At 39.9% G+C, this 18,990-nt stretch overlaps 1 protein-coding gene across 2 annotated transcripts in view; it reads right to left on the bottom strand.

The window, feature by feature from the left end:
* Window positions 1-18,990, bottom strand: part of NELL2 (neural EGFL like 2) — a 145,930-nt gene that overhangs the window by 83,659 nt on the left and 43,281 nt on the right. The window lies entirely within an intron of this gene.

Genomic DNA, 18,990 nt, shown 5'->3' with positions numbered 1-18,990 from the left:
TTTCTGCAAGAAAATCAGCTCTCCTCCATAAAGCCTTGGACAAAAGGAAAACTTAGAAAGTCTGTGTGTGTGAGAGATGGCTTTGCCCAGATTGCCCTTGGCCCTTTCCCATGTATCTTCATATACTTGAAGACTCTCAAGGGTTAGAACATGGCAGTGGAGTGCATGTTTCAAGACATTTGCCTGTGTGAGTCCCAGAAATTTCAAGTAGTGTTCACATTCCCACCTCCACAATCACAACACTTGGCCATGACAGAATAACAAAATTTATGTGAAGTTGAAAGGGATCCAAAAGGATCACTAAATCCAACCCTTATCCCTGCTCAGAACCAACCCAAAGAGTCACATCATGTGCCTGAGAGGATCATCCAAATGCTTCCTGAACTCTGTCAGGCTTGGAGCTGTGACCCAGCGGTCACAGGCTCACCCTGGGGAGCCTGTTCCAGTATCCAACCGTCCACTGGGTGAAAAACCTTTTTCTAATATTTAACCTAAATCTCCCCTGACACAACTTCAGGTCTGTGATGGGTCTGGTGGAGCTGGAATTTATTTCCCCATAGTAGCCCTCACAGTGCCGTGCTCTGCATTGGTAGCTAGAGGAGTGTTGATAACACACCCATGTTTTTGGCTACTGCTGAGCACAGCACTGTAACATTCCTTCTTCAATCAAGGGCGAGATCCTCGGAGGGGACACAAGTAGGCCAGCTGACCCATACTGACCAAGGGGATATTCCAGACCATATGACATCAAAAGATATAAAAGTTGAGGCAAGGAGCAGGACCGGAGGCACTCATTGTCTCTGATGGCTGCCTGCTGACAATAGTACGCGTGCTGGAGCCCTTGTATCTGCCCAGGGTCAACCCACTACAAGGCCATTCCCTCAGGTCCTGTCACTGGTCACCACAGAGAACTGCCCCTCCTCTTCCCCTTACAAGGAAGTTGTAGACTGCATTGAGGTCTCCCCTCAGTCTCCTATTCTCCAGGCTGAACTGCCAAATAACCTCAGCTGCTTCTCATACAGCTTCCCCTCAAGGCCCTTCACCATCTTTGTTGTCCTCCTCTGGACATCCTATAAGAGCTTTATATCTTTCTTACACTGTGGTGCCCAAAACTGCACTCAATATTCGAGGTGAGGTCACACCAGTGCAGAGCAGAGTGGGACAATCCCCTCCCTCAACCGACTGGCAATGCTTTTCCTGATGCCTCCCAGGATATGGTTGGCCCTCCTGGCTGCCAGGGCACTGCTGACTCATATTCAACTTGACACTGACCAGGACCCCCAGATCCCTTTTCCGTGGCACTGCTTTCCAGCATCTCATTCCCCAGTCTGTATGAACATCCAGGGTTACCCCATTACAGGTGCAGAATCCAGCACTTCCCCTTGTTGAACTTCATATGGTTAGTGATTGTCCAGTCCTCTGATTTGTTAGGGTCTCTCTGCAGGGCCTCCCTGCCTTTGAGGGACTTAACGGGTCCTCCCAGTTTTGTGCAAACTTACTTAGTATCCCTTCCAGTCCATCATCCAAGTCATTTATGAAGATGTGGAAGAGCACAGGGCCCAAGATGGAGCCCTGTAGGACCTCACTAGTGACAGATAACTAGTCTGATGTCATCCCATTCACTGTCACCCTCTGCGTTCAACCCATGAACCAGTTGCTCACCCACCACATGATGTGTTTATCCAGCTGTGTGCTGGACAGTTTGTCCAGAAGGATCCTGTGAGAGATAGTATCGAAAGCCTTACTGAAATCCAAAAAGATGAAAAGATGACACCAACTGACTTCTATTGATCAACTAGGTGGGTTACCTTGTCATAAAAGGAAATCAGGTTGAAGAAGCAGGACTTTCCTCTCATGAAGCCATGCTGGCTGTGACCAATGACTGCATTGTCTTTCAGGTGTTTTTCAATACCTCCCAGAATAATCTTCTCCATAACTTTACCAGCCACTGAAGTGAGACTGACCGACCTGTAGTTTCTGGGGTCCTCCTTCTTGCCCTTCTCACAAATCAGGACAAACTTCCAACCAGTTGGGACCTCTCCAGATTCCCAAAACCACTAAAAAATCATTGAGAGAGGTTTTGCAATTATATCAGCCAGCTCTTTGAGGATTGTGTGAAGAATTTCATCAGGCCCCATAGATTTATAGGGATCCAGCTGGAGCAGCAGATCCCGTGCAATTCCAGGGTTGACTGGGAGTTGATCATTCTCACAGTCAAGGTCCTCCAGTTCAGGGCACTTACCCCCTTGGTCTGTCATCCATGTTGAAGACAGAGACACCTTGCATCTGCCCCTGTTTGTGAGATGACCATCCTCATCCTAGAACGGGCCAACGATATTTCTGTACTGCCTATTGCCATTAATATATTAGAAAAAATACTCTTTGTATTGTCCCCCCCAGTTCTGAACAGCTTCAACTCCAGTTGTGCTCTGGCCACATGAATTTCTTCCCTACAGTGGCAAGCAGCATCTCTGAATTCTTCCCATGTCACTTGACCTTGCTTCCACTGGACAGCTAAGAAAATTACATCTCATCCATTGAACTCTCCTAAATAAACACTCTAAGCAATTTGCTGTGGCTTTGTCAGCAAGATTTTAAAGCTCCCAGGTATCAGGGACCTGTCTATACAGAGTGACCAAATTATATTTAAGAAAAGAGAGAAAACCCAACAGGTAATAAATGCCCAATTGAAAAAAATTAATTGAAAATAAATTGACAACTCTTAAGTACAAACTCAAGCATGTCTTCTTATGTACTGCTGTTCTCATTGACTACATTCAAAAGGGATATTTATTCTTAAAATCATCAAAATAAAGACTACCTGGATTATTTTTTTTCTATTAGTGTTCTCTAAAACATGAAGGATTCTACCATATTTGGGCAGTTCCTTCCATAAAAAAGCAGTAAGAACTAAGGTACATTCTGAAGCTCTAAACTGGAGCACTATCACTTGGGTTTTCTCTTCTCACCCATGATAACCTAGCTGAAAACACAAAGGCATTTCATCTACAACAGTACCCCTGGCTCTGTATTTATTTAACACAACAGATATCAGTGGGTTTAATGATGGTATAAGTTTGTCAGTGCACACTTTCTTTTCTTCTCTCAATACTGCCATAAATGCCTCTGTCTTTTTCCTGCTCTCTTGCCAGCCCACTCCTCTTCCACTGCCCACCTAGGAGGCATCCTGACAAACAGCAAAGGGCAGATTTCCATCAAGTTATCTGAAGGCTTCTAAAAACTAAGATTGTCTGGTTAGGTAAGTACGGAGCATACTTGGAAAGATTTCTGGAATGACAAAGCTACCAACTTTTTCTCTGCCTCACTTTCATCCTAAGACATTGGAACCCACATCCAGGCAGTGTGGAACAGGAATGTTCCTCCTGTCTCATTACAGCAACTGTCACAGCCAGTTAACATCCCATGATGTTGGTGTTTCCTGTCTTTATTTGCCTTCAAAAATAAAGATGTTTCAGCACCATGAACATCTGGACTAGTATTGTGTAATTGGAAAAGTCCAGCGAAGATTTAATTTCTGCTTGGCTAGATGCTTCCCAGGATATTTTGATTAGTTTGTGATTGGTATCTCACTGGGGAAGCATATAATCTTTCATCTTCCTAAGTCCTCTCATTCGACAGAGTGAGTCACAGTCAAGACATTATGTGATGATTAGTTGTTCCAGATCTTGATAGTTATTGCCTATGTAGGATTTCATCTACAGTTGTATTACATCAACTATTTCCTCTTGCCATCAAATTTCCACATTCCCCCAGTACCTAAAATAATGTATATTATTAAAAGCACAGGCTTCTAAGAAGATGAAACAGGAAGCCTACAACACCTGCTCAGAAGTTTGACTACCCTTGATCTATTTGTATACAGAAAGTGATCAAATATTGCACTGGTAATTATGTGTACGGGGTCTGAAAAATTATTAGCAAGGTCTGCTTACATTTACACAGATGTAGTGATAATACAGCTATTCTCTGCAGTATTATTTAACACATTGTCATGATATGGCATCTTTTCCATATTCATCCAGCAAAAGGAATTTTCAGGAGCCCACTGGCACCGATAATTCATTTGCTCAATGAATTATCAACAGTTTGTCAAACCATCACTTCTCTTCCACAGTCCTTTTTTTTCTTCCCTTGCCTCCAAATGACACTTTCTTTTTCATTTTCTAAAACGTCCATGCAAAATCCACTACCTAGCAAACTCCTGTCTTATGTCTGCTGAGTTCTCAGGATGTCATATAGTACATTTTCTCATTTCTGTATTTATCACCTTCACTGTCTAGACTGTGTATGCCTTTCCCATAAGGAATGTCTGTACACTTCCCTATGGTATCTAAGCTGATTCGGACTCAGACTTATCACCAAGAGAAAACAGAAAGTTTAGCACATTGGCGAACTCCTCAAACCACTTTAATTTCTTGTATTCAGAAGAATACAAGATGCCTGATGAGTGGCAGATGGGGCTTGAAGTTTTGTGAAATTTGTCAGTAATTACAAATGTTCAGTTTAAATCTGGTAATTAAGTCTATGTTGCTGCATTCTTTGTTCATTTACGCTGGTTTGTTGGAGGGGGGAAACTCACCCAAAATTAGCATACAAAAAAAAGCCCTCCAAATCTGTCTCATTCACTTAATTTTCCAACCTCCTCCTTGGAATCTCCTTGATTACATTTTCTACTGTTGAGAGATCAAGGCTTAGGCATTGTGTAAGTCCCATTAATCCTATTTTGCAAGCTTACATAGTGCAAAACCACAGTGTGGTTTTATTCTTAGAAGTATACACAGAGATAATCGTCACCTTTCCTGAATTTCTCTCTCTTGACTGCTATATCATTACTAGGCATTGCTCTCACCCCTTTCTCATTTATCTTTGCAGGGATTTGGGCACTATTTCATCTTTGCTCAATTTCTGGAGAGCACAAGCTTTGCTGTTACCGCAGTCAGTGAGGCTGAAGACGTGACTCATTTCATGCCATGTCCCTCAACAATTCAAAAACTTCAAGCTGAAAAAATATATTGCTATATATTTTTTCCAGTCAATCACTGCTGAAAAGCTGCACATATCTGCTTCTGCTTCCCCAGCTGAAAAAAGAAAATTTGATTTGAAATTTTATCATAGTAAGGAATCAATTGCTATTTGTGTGTTATTTCTTATTCGTTGGGAAAGCTAAATGTCTCTATTACATTTAAAACAAAAAGTCATTGTTCTACACTGCTTTTACAATCACTTAAGAGCATCTACAGTGTGAGCCACCTCAAACAACACTAACTGGCTGCTTAGTCACATTGGCAAGGAGTCAATCTAAAATAATAAATTCCTTCCCCTACCTCTCATGTTTCCTATACTTTTATCAACTACTACAAGGAAATGACATAATTCATCTATCCTACATGTTCTTGTTGAAAAGTCTTCTACAGAATTCATCTGAGCCCTGGAATGAGGGTTCCTCGAGGCATTCCTAAAGACTAAAAAAGCAATTTGAATACTGAAAAAGTATGTGAAAATGTGACTAAAAACTCTGTGGATAGCAGTTCAGCTGAGGCAAATAGACCTAATAGATGAAGTAAAACTTATAAATTAGGCTGCCAGACAAGGGAGTCTAGGAAAGAGCCCACAGCCAATCAAAGTCAATGGACATCACATTGCACAAAGGGAGCTGTCTCCTGGTAAGCAAAGATCTAATCCGTACAAGGTGTTTGATGTCACCTTCTCTTAAAAATTGCATTACTGCCACTCCCATGGCAATTTCAGCTCGGTTAAATAGAGCAGCCAAAACAGTCCTACTGAACGACATGCAAAACTTTGGCTTTAGAGCAACAGACCGAATTCTGCCTGTTAAACAGAACTGGGGTATTTTGGACTCTAAACATAGGATTTTGAAAACCTGGGCATGACTAATGTGATCAAAATGACCATTTTATGACAAATTAACTATGTTGGCCATGCGATACTCAAATAACTTTCACGGCAAAATGTCAAACAATAAAATCAAATGCCAAGACAAAAGCCTTAGAGGGTAACAAGAGAAGAAAAGCAACATATGACCACTGTATTACAGTTATATTAAAGGTTTATAAACAGCGCAGGAGTCTGCCAGACCAAGACAACTCCAATGCAAAATTACATGCCTGCTTAATCCCTATAAAGGTGGGATTAGACATTATCCGATGGACTCCTTGTGCCAGCTATCCTCAATAGCAGTGACATAGCTGTATTTAGCAAAGGTGCAAATAGCTATTGTATCAAATGCTGACAGTCCCTAATGACAGGGAAATTTCTGCTTTGGTTCTACCTTCTCTCAGATGAACTACTGGGCTAGTTGTAAAAGGTACTTTTCTAAAACTTTGTTAAAAGAACAATGGCACAGTGTAGAAAACTGGACACCTCCCTAGATTATCTTATACTTCAAAACATGCTTAAACTCACCTATACACTCATCAGAAAGCCTCAAGTCACAAGGATCCATATGCAAGATGAAATTCAATTAATTGATTAGGACTGAGTGTTGAGAATTTCTGAAATTAATGAAAAACTGCTAAAGACTTGCACACTTTTGAGTCTCTATTTTGAAATCTATGAGAGCTAAATAGTTATCACCAATCAGTACTAATTTATTACATAAATAGAAGGTTGTGTTCTCCATTGTCATGTCATAAGACCATCCATGGACATGACATGGGAAGACACACACCTACTCCTGGAGCTCTGCTTACAGGGGGCTACTGTTACTGGACTCCACAGAGACTTCAAACAGGGTGGCAGAGGGGAAATAATGCATTTTATTCATGGGGATTTGCCATGAAAAAAAGAGAGTGCGCCAATTATGTAGAATTTTAAAAGACACATTTTTGCATGTAACTACTGAGATGGTGGCTTTCTGCAGCTTTGTGGACACAGATCACATGACCATGTTCAGTAAAAGGCAAATGCCTCTGAGTGGTAGCATCTTCAGAGATTTTGAGTTTCATTTGACAGTATTAAGAAACATCCTATGCAAACAACAAAACTACACTTTTCACCATAATATAGTAAAACTGGCATTTATTAGCGTGAAAATAACTTGGAAGCAATGTTTCCGTGCTCCCAAGTCACAGAGGTTCCAAACAGCTACTGCTCCAAAAATTTACAGCTATTTCCAACAGTCATGGGGGTTTTTGACCAACAGCTTGCCAGATACCCACAGACTACACCCATACATGAGTGACTATCAGCAACCCTACATATGCTTCCCCCTTCCATCAGATTCTCCTTGGCCCAGAACAATCTCCACAGATATTTAAGCTAGAAGTTCTGCACTGTGACTTTGGTGCACACCTCTCCCTGGTGAAGGCACAACATCATGTGACCTGGCATCCATTTCACTGTATTTACTTTCCTCTCAAATCCAAGTGCTTTCACTACTCCTACAAATGGCAGCCCCTCATTAACTTGGTTGTTGCAGCAATACTCACCTAGGCCTTCTTTATGCAGGCCAGTCTAACGTGTTTAGACATTCTTTCCCAGGAGTGGACAACCACATGTATCGCTGTTATTGGATCTTAGTTCTTTCAAAGTACCTGTATCTAGCTCTATACAGGAACTGACAGGATTTCATGCTCCCAACATTTCTTCTATCCAGTTTTGTTCCCACATAAGGAATCTGCCCATCCTTCCATCTCTCTTCTGATACCCATCATCTTCCTCCCTCACTTCAGCCACAATGACAGGATGAGTTGGCATAATCAAAAGCCCTCCAGAAACTCCATTTAATATTCTTAACCTAAGTCCTTAGCATTAGTTTAGCAAAAGGTTTCTAAAACAGAGAGCAATGTAAAAACATTTTTTGAAATCTTGATTAAAGTCAGTCATGCAAACTGGCTTTCCAAATTTGTTATATACTCACTCTTAACATTCATTATCAAATAACATTTAATCAAAAACTAACTTTAAAAAATCAGGTATTATCAATAGTTTTGGAAATTTTCAAAAGACAACTTCAAATAGAAACCTATTACATCTAACATCCTGCCCCTGTTTCTCAAGGCTGCTAGAAATTACTATTATCCATTGCACATTTCCAAACAATACAATACTTCATGTCTACAGTCAGTTCAGCATTTGAAATAATTAAAAATTTAAAAGTAGCTGGAGCAGATGTTTACAGATTCTGCTTTGTCAGAGCTAATTTCTCCCAAGTGCATCTGTTGATGCTCCAATGCAGTCATGGGAAAACAGTAAGCTGGACATAGCAACTGTTAATGTGACTATTCCTTTTTGTTTGGCAACAAGAAATCCTTAGAGTTACTGATAATTAAAAAAAAATTATATCTGTTAACACACCTATTGTCTTTAGGAGGACATTTCCAGACATTAGACAAACTTGTCTAATGCACACCCTGTGCAACCAGGTGTGTTTGTCTATATGGGGCTACAGTTTATGCCAGTGTCTAGGAAACCTGCAATACTTCTATCTTACTGATAATTAACAAACTCACTTTTTTCCTTTTCCATTGTACAGAAACCATATATTTTTCCACTACCTTTATATGGAAACCAAGAATCAGAAAGTACAATTAAAAAAAGATTTCATTTTTAATTACCGTCAATTAGCATCTAACCTCTATAAGGCAAAGCATAACTCTGCAATTTCAATGATACAGAAAAGAAATGAGAACATCTTTATATGTAACTCATTTAATTACCAAGAATCTTGGAAATTACTGGAATGGATTAAATAGCATTCAGACAAAATAATTAATGGATTATATGAAACCCATTCTCAGGGGTTTTCATTTTCTTCAAACTCTTGAAAACACGAGAGAAAAATAGCAGTTTGCATTGACAAATTCTTCATTTTGTTATCAATATACTATCAGCAAAGGCTTTCTTTTCATTAGCTGCAGAGATTTAGTATGGACATTTATTAGAATTATATAGGAACAAAGGAATTATGATGATCAACCTGGACAGATAAGACATTTGGGCAAGAAAAAGTACTATCTGTCCTGTGAAATAATCTGGCTTGTTAGAGGGAACTTTATTGGAATTGAGAATATGAATCCACCTCCCATTGCCTGTGATCTGGCCTCCCCGTGCCTCAATATATGAGGAATACTTTGGTATTTCCATGAGAAATGTGAGGAGCAAATAACCATAATGCTAGCAATGTGCTTTGGAGATAACATTACTACCATACTGAACTATATCAGATAGTCAAATTAGCTTCTCCTTCCCCATTCCTCTAAATTCTGTTGTTCTAAGAGCTAAAACAATGGATGTAAAATATCTTGAGAAAAATAAAAAAGGAAAATGTTTCCCTCAGATCTTGAATAAGTATCAGTAACTCAGTATGCCCATTTCCTGCAGACACAGGTCTGAATCAGAAGCCAAGGTACAGCCCACAGTGTCAAGAGCCCCAAGTCAAAGCTCGTGAACACTGAGGCAGAAGTGCACAGTCACACCTTAGAGAAGTTTGACAGGATAATGACTGTTTTAGCTTCCCCCACATCTTTGGCTCTATATTCAGTATCTACTTCTTCTCTTACACTCTAAGTTGTCAAATCCTGCAGAAGAGAGGACAGTCTTTTGCGTGTGCAATAACTAGTTCAATGCGTCTTCATAGCAGTAGGGTCGTAAAGTTATCTTAGTGCAAGTAATTAATAGCAACAACAAACACACCTCCTTAAATACATTTTCTCAATGCCTCTCCCTATTTCCAGGTCAACCATGGTGTCCTAAGAGCTGCACTCTAAAAGGCAGCATCCCATCTGTTTTTGCAGTATGACCTTCACAGTTTGTGAGGAGAAATGCAAGGGCTATCATTCTCCAAGGGAGAGAGTATTTTTTGTTCAAAAAACCTCCATTTTATTTCAAAAACTACTTTAGGATTTTATTTAACAGACCTTGACATCTGTCCACATATGTTTAGAAGATGTTAGACTTGAAAACATGGAATTTTAATGAAAAGAACAAAGGGCAGGGCTTTTGCTGTCTGCATTCAATTGACAGGCAGCAAGAGGAAAAATGACTGTGACTTGCTTTAAACAGCATTGGTAAACAGCTTCCAAGATGGTGAAAGACTGTACACACAGGTTAGTTTTCAGAAGCCAAGGTGGGTTCACACTATAAGAATCAACCTATTCCTTTCACTGACTTTTCATGGGGCTTAAGATGTCACACTGGAAACAGGAAAAAAGGTGCAAATGTGTGAACAGGAGATTAAACTGATGCATAAAAAGTATAGAATATTCGGAGTTGCAAGGGACTCACAAGGATCACTGAAGTCCAACTCCTGGCCCTCCAACAGGACAACCACAAGAGTTACACCATGTGCCTGAGAGCACTGTCCAAATGCTTCGTGAACTCGAAGGGTTAGAACACGGCAGCGGAGTACATGTTTCAAGACATTTGCCTGTGTGAGTCCCAGAAATTTCAAGTAGTGCTCATATTCCCACCTCCACAATCACAACACTTGACCACAGCAGAATCATAGAATATGCCAAGTTGGAAGGAACCCCCAAGGATCATCAAGTCCAACCCTTATCTCTGCTCAGGATCAACCTCAAGAGTCACATCACGTGCCTGAGAGTATCATCCAAATGTTTCCTGAACTCTGGCAGGCTTGGTGGTGTGACTGCTTCCCTGGGGGGTCTGTCTCCATGCCCAACCACCCTCTGGGTGAAGAACCTTTCCTTATATCTAACCTAAATCTCCTTCAACACAGCTTCATGCCATTCCCACGGGTCCTGTCACTGGTCACCACAGAGAACAGATCAGTGCAGATCAGTGCAGTGCAGTGCAGATCAGAGAACAGATCAGTGCAGTGCAGATCAGTGCAGATCAGAGAACAGATCGGTGCCACTTTCCCCCCACAAGGAAACTGTAGACTGTGATGAGGTCTCCCCCCAGTCTTCTCCAGACTGACCAGCCAAATGACCTCAGCCCCTTCTCATACAGCTTCCCCTCTAGGACTTTCACCAACTTCGTACCCCTTCTCTGGACTCCCTCTAATAGTTCAATATCTTTCTTATATTGTGGTGCCCAAAACTGCACTCAGTATTCGAGGTGAGGTCACACCAGTGCAGAGTAGAGTGGGACAATCCCCTCCCTCAACCGACTGGCGATGCTTTTCCTGATGCCTCCCAGGACACGGTTGGCCCTCCTGGCTGCCAGGGCACTGCTGACTCATATCCAATTTGATGTTGACCAGGGCCCCCAGGTCGCCTTCCATAGCACTGCTCTGTAGCATTTTGTTCCCCAGTATGTACGTACATCCAGGGCTCTCCCATCTCAGTGCAGAACCCGGTACAGTTTTTCTTGAACTTCATATGGTTGTGATTAACAAGCCCTTTAAGGTTTCTTTACAGGGCTTCTCTGTCTTTGAGGGAGTCAACAGCTCCTCACAATTTAGCACCATTGGCAAATTTACTTGGTATCCCTTCCAGTCCATCATCCAAGTCATTTATGAAGATGTGGAAGAGCACAGGGCCCAAGATGGAGCCCTGTAGGACCTCACTAGTGACAGATAACTAGTCTGATGTCATCCCATTCACTGTCACCCTCTGCGTTCAACCCATGAACCAGTTGCTCACCCACCACATGATGTGTTTATCCAGCTGAGTGCTGGACAGTTTGTCCAAAAAGATCCTGTGAGAGATAGTATCGAAAGCCTTACTGAAATCCAAAAAGATGACAGCAACTGGCTTCCTTTGATCAACTAGGTGGATTACCTTGTCATAAAAGGAAATCAGGTTGAAGAAGCAGGACTTTCCTCTCATGAAGCCATGCCGGCTGTGACCAATGACTGCATTGTCTTTCAGGTGTTTTTCAATACCTCCCAGAATAATCTTCTCCATAACTTTACCAGCCACTGAAGTGAGACTGACAGACCTGTAGTTTCTGGAGTCCTCCTTCTTGCCCTTCCTGAAAACTGGGACAATGTTAGCCAATTTCCACTCTGCTGGGACCATCCTGGATTCCTTTTCAAAATCATTGAGAGGTTTTGCAATGGCATCAGCCAGCAATTTGAGGATTCTCAAATGAATTCCATTAGGTGCCACTGACTTACAGGGATTCTGCTGGAGCAGCAGGTTCTGCAGGGTCAGCTGGGAGTTTATCATTCTCACAGTCATGGTCCTCCAGTTCAGGGCCCTGTCACCGTCTTAGCCCATCATGAGTGTTGAAGAGAGAGGCAAAGAAAGCGTTAAACACCTCTGCCTTGTCTCTGTCCCTATTTGTGAGTGATCATCCTCATCATGTAACAGGCCAATGTTATTTCTGCACCACATTTTGTTATTAACATGTTTTTAAAAACTCTTTTTATTGTCCTCCACATTTCTGGTCAGCTTGAACTACAGTTGAAATTTGGCTGCATGAATTTTCTCCCTACCAGGGTGAGCAGCATCTCTATTCCTCCCACGTCACCCAACTTTGATTCCACTGGGCATATACCTTCTTTTTTTGCCTTAGTTCCAAAAAAAAAAAAAAAAAGCCAACCTTATGCTTCATCTGCTTGAGTTCCACAATTTTGGAATTGCCTGCTCCTATGCTCTGAGGAGGTGGTCCTTAAAAAAGGTGACCAGCACTGATGGACCCAGGGATACCCCAAGGATGTGATAAATTTATTCATTTTTACATCTGTTTTAATTTTATATTTTTTAAATTTGATTTATTCTAAAGTTTTTTCATGGCAACTCACCCATAGAATAGTGTAAAATTAGTAAAATGAAAATTTGTGGTTAGGTGCTTCCACTGTAGTAGCAATTCTGTACATACAGAGCCACAGAACACCATGGACAAGATTTAAGCATTCTGAAGTCATATGCATGCAAGATTATTATCTCTTCTATGCTATACTCAGATTTGATTTCTCATTTAGGTGCATTGAAGATCTACAAGGTTTGTAGATACAGCATGATAAAAACACCTAAAAAAACCCAACTCCCTCTTTACAAGCCTAGAGAGAAATACTGCACTTCGGTGAATATGAATATAACCTAAAGAGACATGTTAAGGAAATAATACCTGAATTTACATGTCTTTGTCAAAGTAATAGTGACATAGGGAGAAGCATTCCTGTTCATCTTCCCTATCTTCAAAGTATTTGAAGTGCTCACTCACTAGAAAAAACAGGTATATGCCTTTTTTCCTGATGAGTCAAGCATATTTTCTTGCTTTGCTTTCAAGATGGGGGTAAAAAAAGTCTTATAATTGAAACCAGGTGTTTTCTGTCCTAATTTATTACATCAAACAATGATGTCACTGTAATACCATTCTAACATCATTCTATATAAGTATAAACTGGTCATCAGAAATTAGCAAGCTAAAAAAATTGTTCTTCAGCATCATAGCTTATGACAATGCAAAAAAGCAAACCCAATAATATGTTTAAATTTTATTCATGGGCTAGGAAAAAATATAGACGTCAGATAATGTTAACAATTTTAACAAAACGTCACCAATTAAAAATAAAATGAAATCTGGGAAACCAGTCAAAATTATACTTGAAAATAATTTAAAGTAAGAAGGGGAGAACAGGAATTTTAATTTACAATCAAAAAATTACAAAAGTAATTTCAATAAGTAGGAGGAGAAAAACTACTAGTCAGCTACCCTATACAGAAAGGCTCAGGATGGTCAACAACCCTCCAAAACAATTGGACAGAGCTTTCTTCTTAGTGGAAACCGGTACCAAATAAAAACTCACCAAAAGGCAAAAATTCGTGAAAACATTCTCTATATTGACAAAGAGGCAGAAGAGTGATACAGAAATACCACAGACAGAGTCCTGTGCTTGGTACAGTGACAAAAGCAAATAGCAGAAATTTTTCAAATAAAGAGGATTGCAATGATGTTTTTGAAGGCAACAGATGAGGAAAGCAGGATAAAGGCCTGTTACACCATATCTGCCAAAATTTCAATTTCAAAGTTGTGTCTCACATGGGACAAAGTGGTTATTATTTGAAGCCGAATATATTTTATGAGCTGAAAGATGTAGAAACTGTGATCAATAACAGCCTGGAGGTCTACACATCACATGTTAGATATCTGCAAGCAATGGCTAAGAAGTGAACCAAGCAGTAAACTTCTGCAGTCCAAAAGCCTGGTTTAAATCACTGTCTTCACAAAAAGACAAACAAAGGATAACGGTATACATCATTTTATATTAATCTCACTGAATCAACTTCACTCATATTTTACCATCCCTTCCTTGGGAAATAAGATCACATTATTGACAGTTTTGCGGTGGAGTTTCTTCCAGTAATTTATTGAGTTTCAGCCTTCACAGCCTTCCTATTTTTTCATTTCACATGACATAGGTGCGGTCAGAAAACTGTATGTGTGCCTTCTTTTACACTCCCATATCTCCTACCAGTGTCTGCCCTGGGCCAAAGTTTCACCCAGACAATCCTTGTTAATGTGGCAATCCTGTTATAATCTTGAATAAGAGTATGTTGAGTGCAAACTGGTCTTTGCAAAACTGCACAGGCCAGCAATCTCATTTGGTTAGTTGGTTGGTTTGGTTTTGATATATTACTCTGTCCAGCTCCATTAGTACTCTCTGCTTCCAACTTGTTACTCTTCTATGACCTCATCCAAAACCTGCAGTTTCTGCAGTTTTCAGTGAAGGCAAACTTCTTTTCAGAACTCATGCACATTGAAGATGACCGCTACTGATACTACAGATATTTCCAAGATCTACAGAATAAAAGCACCAGGCAAAAACTAGAACATCAGCTACGAGCTGCTTATTTGGTGATATGCTCCTGGTTTTGGGACAAAAAAACCCAAACAAACAAACAAAAAAATCCCAACCCCCCAAAAAACCAAAACCAACAAAAACCAACCCCACACTCCAATGAATGGTATTTGTTCTCCCATCATTGGTGAGAACAAACATATTGAAATCAACACATAGCCATGTGAATGCTCACATATCCTAGGTGCTTTTTGTAATCATAAATAGAACCAGAATTTCTTTCATTATTATTTCATAGCTACCTGACTAAGTAAATTCTGATGAAATCAGTATTACTAAAGTCAGGGTAATAACTTACAAGAGACTAGAACACTGCAAATCTGTCCACTCCCAGCTGTCTGACAGCCAATATATTCATATCTAGCATATGTTAATGTTTTATTTGCACTGGAAATAAACTGAAATAATAATGTGCTGCAGGTATTTTATATTTTATGATCTCCCTGGTAAGAACATAACAAAAAAGGAATGGAAAAGATTATCTCTTTTCCCAGACAGTCATGACAGAATAGGTTATAAGGAGAGCAGGGCAAAATTTGGCCTACAGCAAAATTCTCATGTAAAAAAATATTTTTAATTCTCTACCAAAAAAATTACCAATATTATTTTTCCAATTTCTTCTTTAGTGCAGACTGCTACATATTGAGTGTAATATATTTTAATGAATAAAGATTTTCTTAAACATACTTTATTTTAGTATTCATTCCTCAGGAAGACTAAAACTAGATGACTCTACCATTAACTGGAATTCTCCTCATATACTGATACATTGCCTCCAGATAGAGCCTTCTAGTAGAGTTCCATAATGCATGGAGTCCAGAATAGCTAAAAACCCACTCAGCTAGGAGAGAGCGGCACTTTGATGTATGATGAGACTGAGACAGGCATAGGCACTGACACCTCCAGGCCTCCTTTGCTAACAAGGAACAATGAAATTCAAAGGACATGGGGAAGGAAGAAAGGAAACATAGGAACAAAATATTCTGAGAAGTCCAATTACTGTAAGCAGTACTTCAATGCACCGTAAGGTGTATTTTAATTTACATAGAACAACACACATACAGGGTATGAGTTTCCTGCTCAGAGGGGAATTCCAAGTGAATTGCAAGTGAAAAGACTCAGTTTCCCTCCTGATGAGGAATACTGCCCAGCTTTCAAAGAGCAAGGGTCACTCGAGACTACGAGCTTGGCAGCAAAAATCCACTGACAATTCTGTCACTGGCCATGTAACAGATATAAACCAAATATTGCTATGGTGTAAGAGTAGCGTGAAACTTTCTATAGCTTTACAATGGAAAAATATATGAGAGACTGAGCACCTTGGGTCAAGGGTGAGACTGGCCCTGACTACGAAAGCCGAGTCCCTCCAGTGTCTTCAACTGGCTTTCAGTCCAGCACAGGAAAGGTCCCAAAGTATTCTTAGACTGTCTGAGCTTCCTGAGATGTTACACATCCCAGAGAAGCAAAGGCTCTGAGACCTTCCCAATGTGTGCAAACTCCTGATGGAAGAGAATGAAGAGGAGGCTTTTCTCAGTGGTGCCCAGTGAAAGCACAAGAGGCAATGGGCCCAAATTAAAACACACAAGAAAATACTTCTCTACTGTGAGGGTGACTGAGCACTGGCACAGGTCACCCAGGGAGGTTGTGGAGTCTCCATCTGTGTAGATATTCAAAAGCCATCTGGTCACAGTCCTGGCCAGCCTGCTCTAGGTTGCCATGCTTGAGCAAGAGGGTTGGACCTGGAGGCCTCCAAAGGTCCCTTCGAAACTCAACCCTTCTGTGAGACTCTGAGATTGTAGGAGCTATGCTGGATTCACAAATTACACATAAATCAATTATGCTTTTCTACTATAGCTTTGTAAATCTAAAATAGTTCCACTGATTTTGTTGACCTATGTGAGTTCAAGGACATGCTTTTTCCCTTTAAAAAATATTTCACTAGAAAAATTTATTTGTGTCCTATTTCTAAATGAATATAAATACTAAATTTCTTTTGAAGTCACAAGAGTTGCCGAAGTAATAAAATGGTTTAAACAGTCCATAAAGTGCAATGTAATTCATCTCAGTAGTACAAGTGGGTATATAATGCTTTTTATCTGTCACTCCAACATGATACTATCATTACATGTGATGCAAAAGCCTGAGAAATAAGGTTGATGTGAATAATTTCAGCACTGAAAATCCAGAAAGTAGAGGCTGAACAGATACAATTCTGATAAATACTAAATAACTTTCAGAAGTTCTGCATGCTGACTACAGGACGTTATAATAAAGAACATGGCTCTAGGGAACAATCCAGTGCTGGTTATATTCCAGATAGTTTTCAGGACTATTCTGAAGTAAGTTAATTTATCTGATTTTACATATTAAAAAAACCTCTCAATATAATGGAATTTATGCACTTGTGCTATTTGCACTTGTGTTCTTTAAAAAGTGACATATAAATATTTATAATCAAAAAGCAACTAATTTTTTGCATTAGCCAGAATGTTGCTTCTCCTTTATATTCTAAAATGTGCATTTTTTATAAAAGCTATGATAAATTACTAATCATTGCTTCACTGCTAAAAACGGTCTCTTCTTCCTTTCAACTCATGAGTTTTCTGGCTTTTACCCTTCCGATTCTTTCTGACCTTAATGACGGGGGAGTCAGCGGGTGGTTGCAGGGTGCTTGGTTACTGGCTGGGGTTAAACCATGACAGCAGCATAGGCTTAAGTCCACAATGCTTCAATTCACCCAGATAAATGATGATTTTCAGGGTAAGCTTAATCAATATTTCTTAAGTTTCTAGATGAAAATTTTGCACTCTTGCCAATGGCCAATTGCTGCACAAAGGAGAAGTAGATGGGTTTTCACAGCTCCTTCTCTCTGAGTCAGTAGGTTACAAGTACTGGAGCTTGCAGAAGAGTGTCTAGCTTTGGGGAAAAAACAGTGCATCATGAAGAGCAAGAGGGGAAATCCCTTTAATTTTAATCATGAAATTAAAAGTACAACAGGTTGCTGCAAAAGAAACCTACACATGTTATAAGAGCCACAATGTTCATATTTCTGTCTTAATTATTTTGTTCAAAAAATTCTTCCCAAGTTATAGAACCCCTTTACACACTTTCTCTCCATGGCTGCTAGCATCAGAACTGTAAGCTGATCCAGTACAAGCCTATGCTTCACACAGTTGCTTAAAAGACTTGTGTTAGAGTGTAAATTTGGCTACAATGCACCAGAAACCCATTAAATGTCCTGTTTCAGAAGAAAAACAGGTGTATGAAAAAATCACAACCTGCAGATTTAAGCATAATCACTCAGAGTTTAACCTCTACTGGAATCTGTTGGGATAGATTTAAATAGTTTGGGATTAGGTCTCTAAGTATCTACAGTGTCACTGGGAGGAGGACAGTGATGAGAAAACAGCAATTTCTTCCTGGAGATCAGTCTTTGGTGATGGGGATTACTGCACCAGATACTGGTACAAATATCACTTCTGGCCTTAAAAAAATGAAAATCAGATAGTTTTTAATAATACATTACCTGCATTTAAAAAAAAAATGCATATAGCACATAGTTATTGGAAGTGATGTCTCAGTGTTAATACACCGACTAATAAAAACATTACTATAATTAGATTTGCTGACCAAGCACCAATTGTCTCAGCTACTAAGACATTGGCAGTCTTTCCACAATTCACTTAAAATAAATGAACCTGTCCTTGTACTTCTTAAACCAAGTCTGTGGTCTAAAGCAATATTTGTAGGGTCAGTAGTAGAGCTTAATCTGTCCACAATTCGTATCAGTGCCTATCACCATACAATGCATTTATCTCTGCAGAGCAGAAAAGAGTTTAATGATCTTTTGCACATACCTTCTCAGAAAGGTTTACAATTCCACTGAGCATAGCAAAGAAAGTAGTCTCCACAATTCTCCACAGGAAGGTTCCACTGAACTAAGATACATGCTTTGGTAGCTGGAGTGAATTTTGCATTGAATAGCTTGTCCTCAGCTGAAACATATATCCAACACACTGGTCCATTTATCTGCCCTAGAAGACTGCTGCTTCTTTTAGCCCATTACAGCTAATAGAAAACACAGTGATAATTTGCATGCATTGCCATTCCTTATGCTACCAGCATCGACATTCCCACAAGACAAAACAGTGCAAATTGTCTGAATGTCCTCAAAGGGGAGAAAGGTCAGCGTTTGGTTTGTTGTTTGTTTTGTGGGGGTTTTTCCCTTTGGCTCA

Source organism: Manacus candei, unplaced genomic scaffold, assembly GCF_025592945.1.
Source record: "Manacus candei isolate 608988 ecotype Guabito, Panama unplaced genomic scaffold, ASM2559294v1 h1tg000043l, whole genome shotgun sequence".
Classification (NCBI taxonomy): Eukaryota; Metazoa; Chordata; class Aves; order Passeriformes; family Pipridae; genus Manacus; species Manacus candei.
The sequence above is the reverse complement of the archived record's forward strand: the minus strand, read 5'-3'. Positions and strand labels throughout refer to the sequence as shown.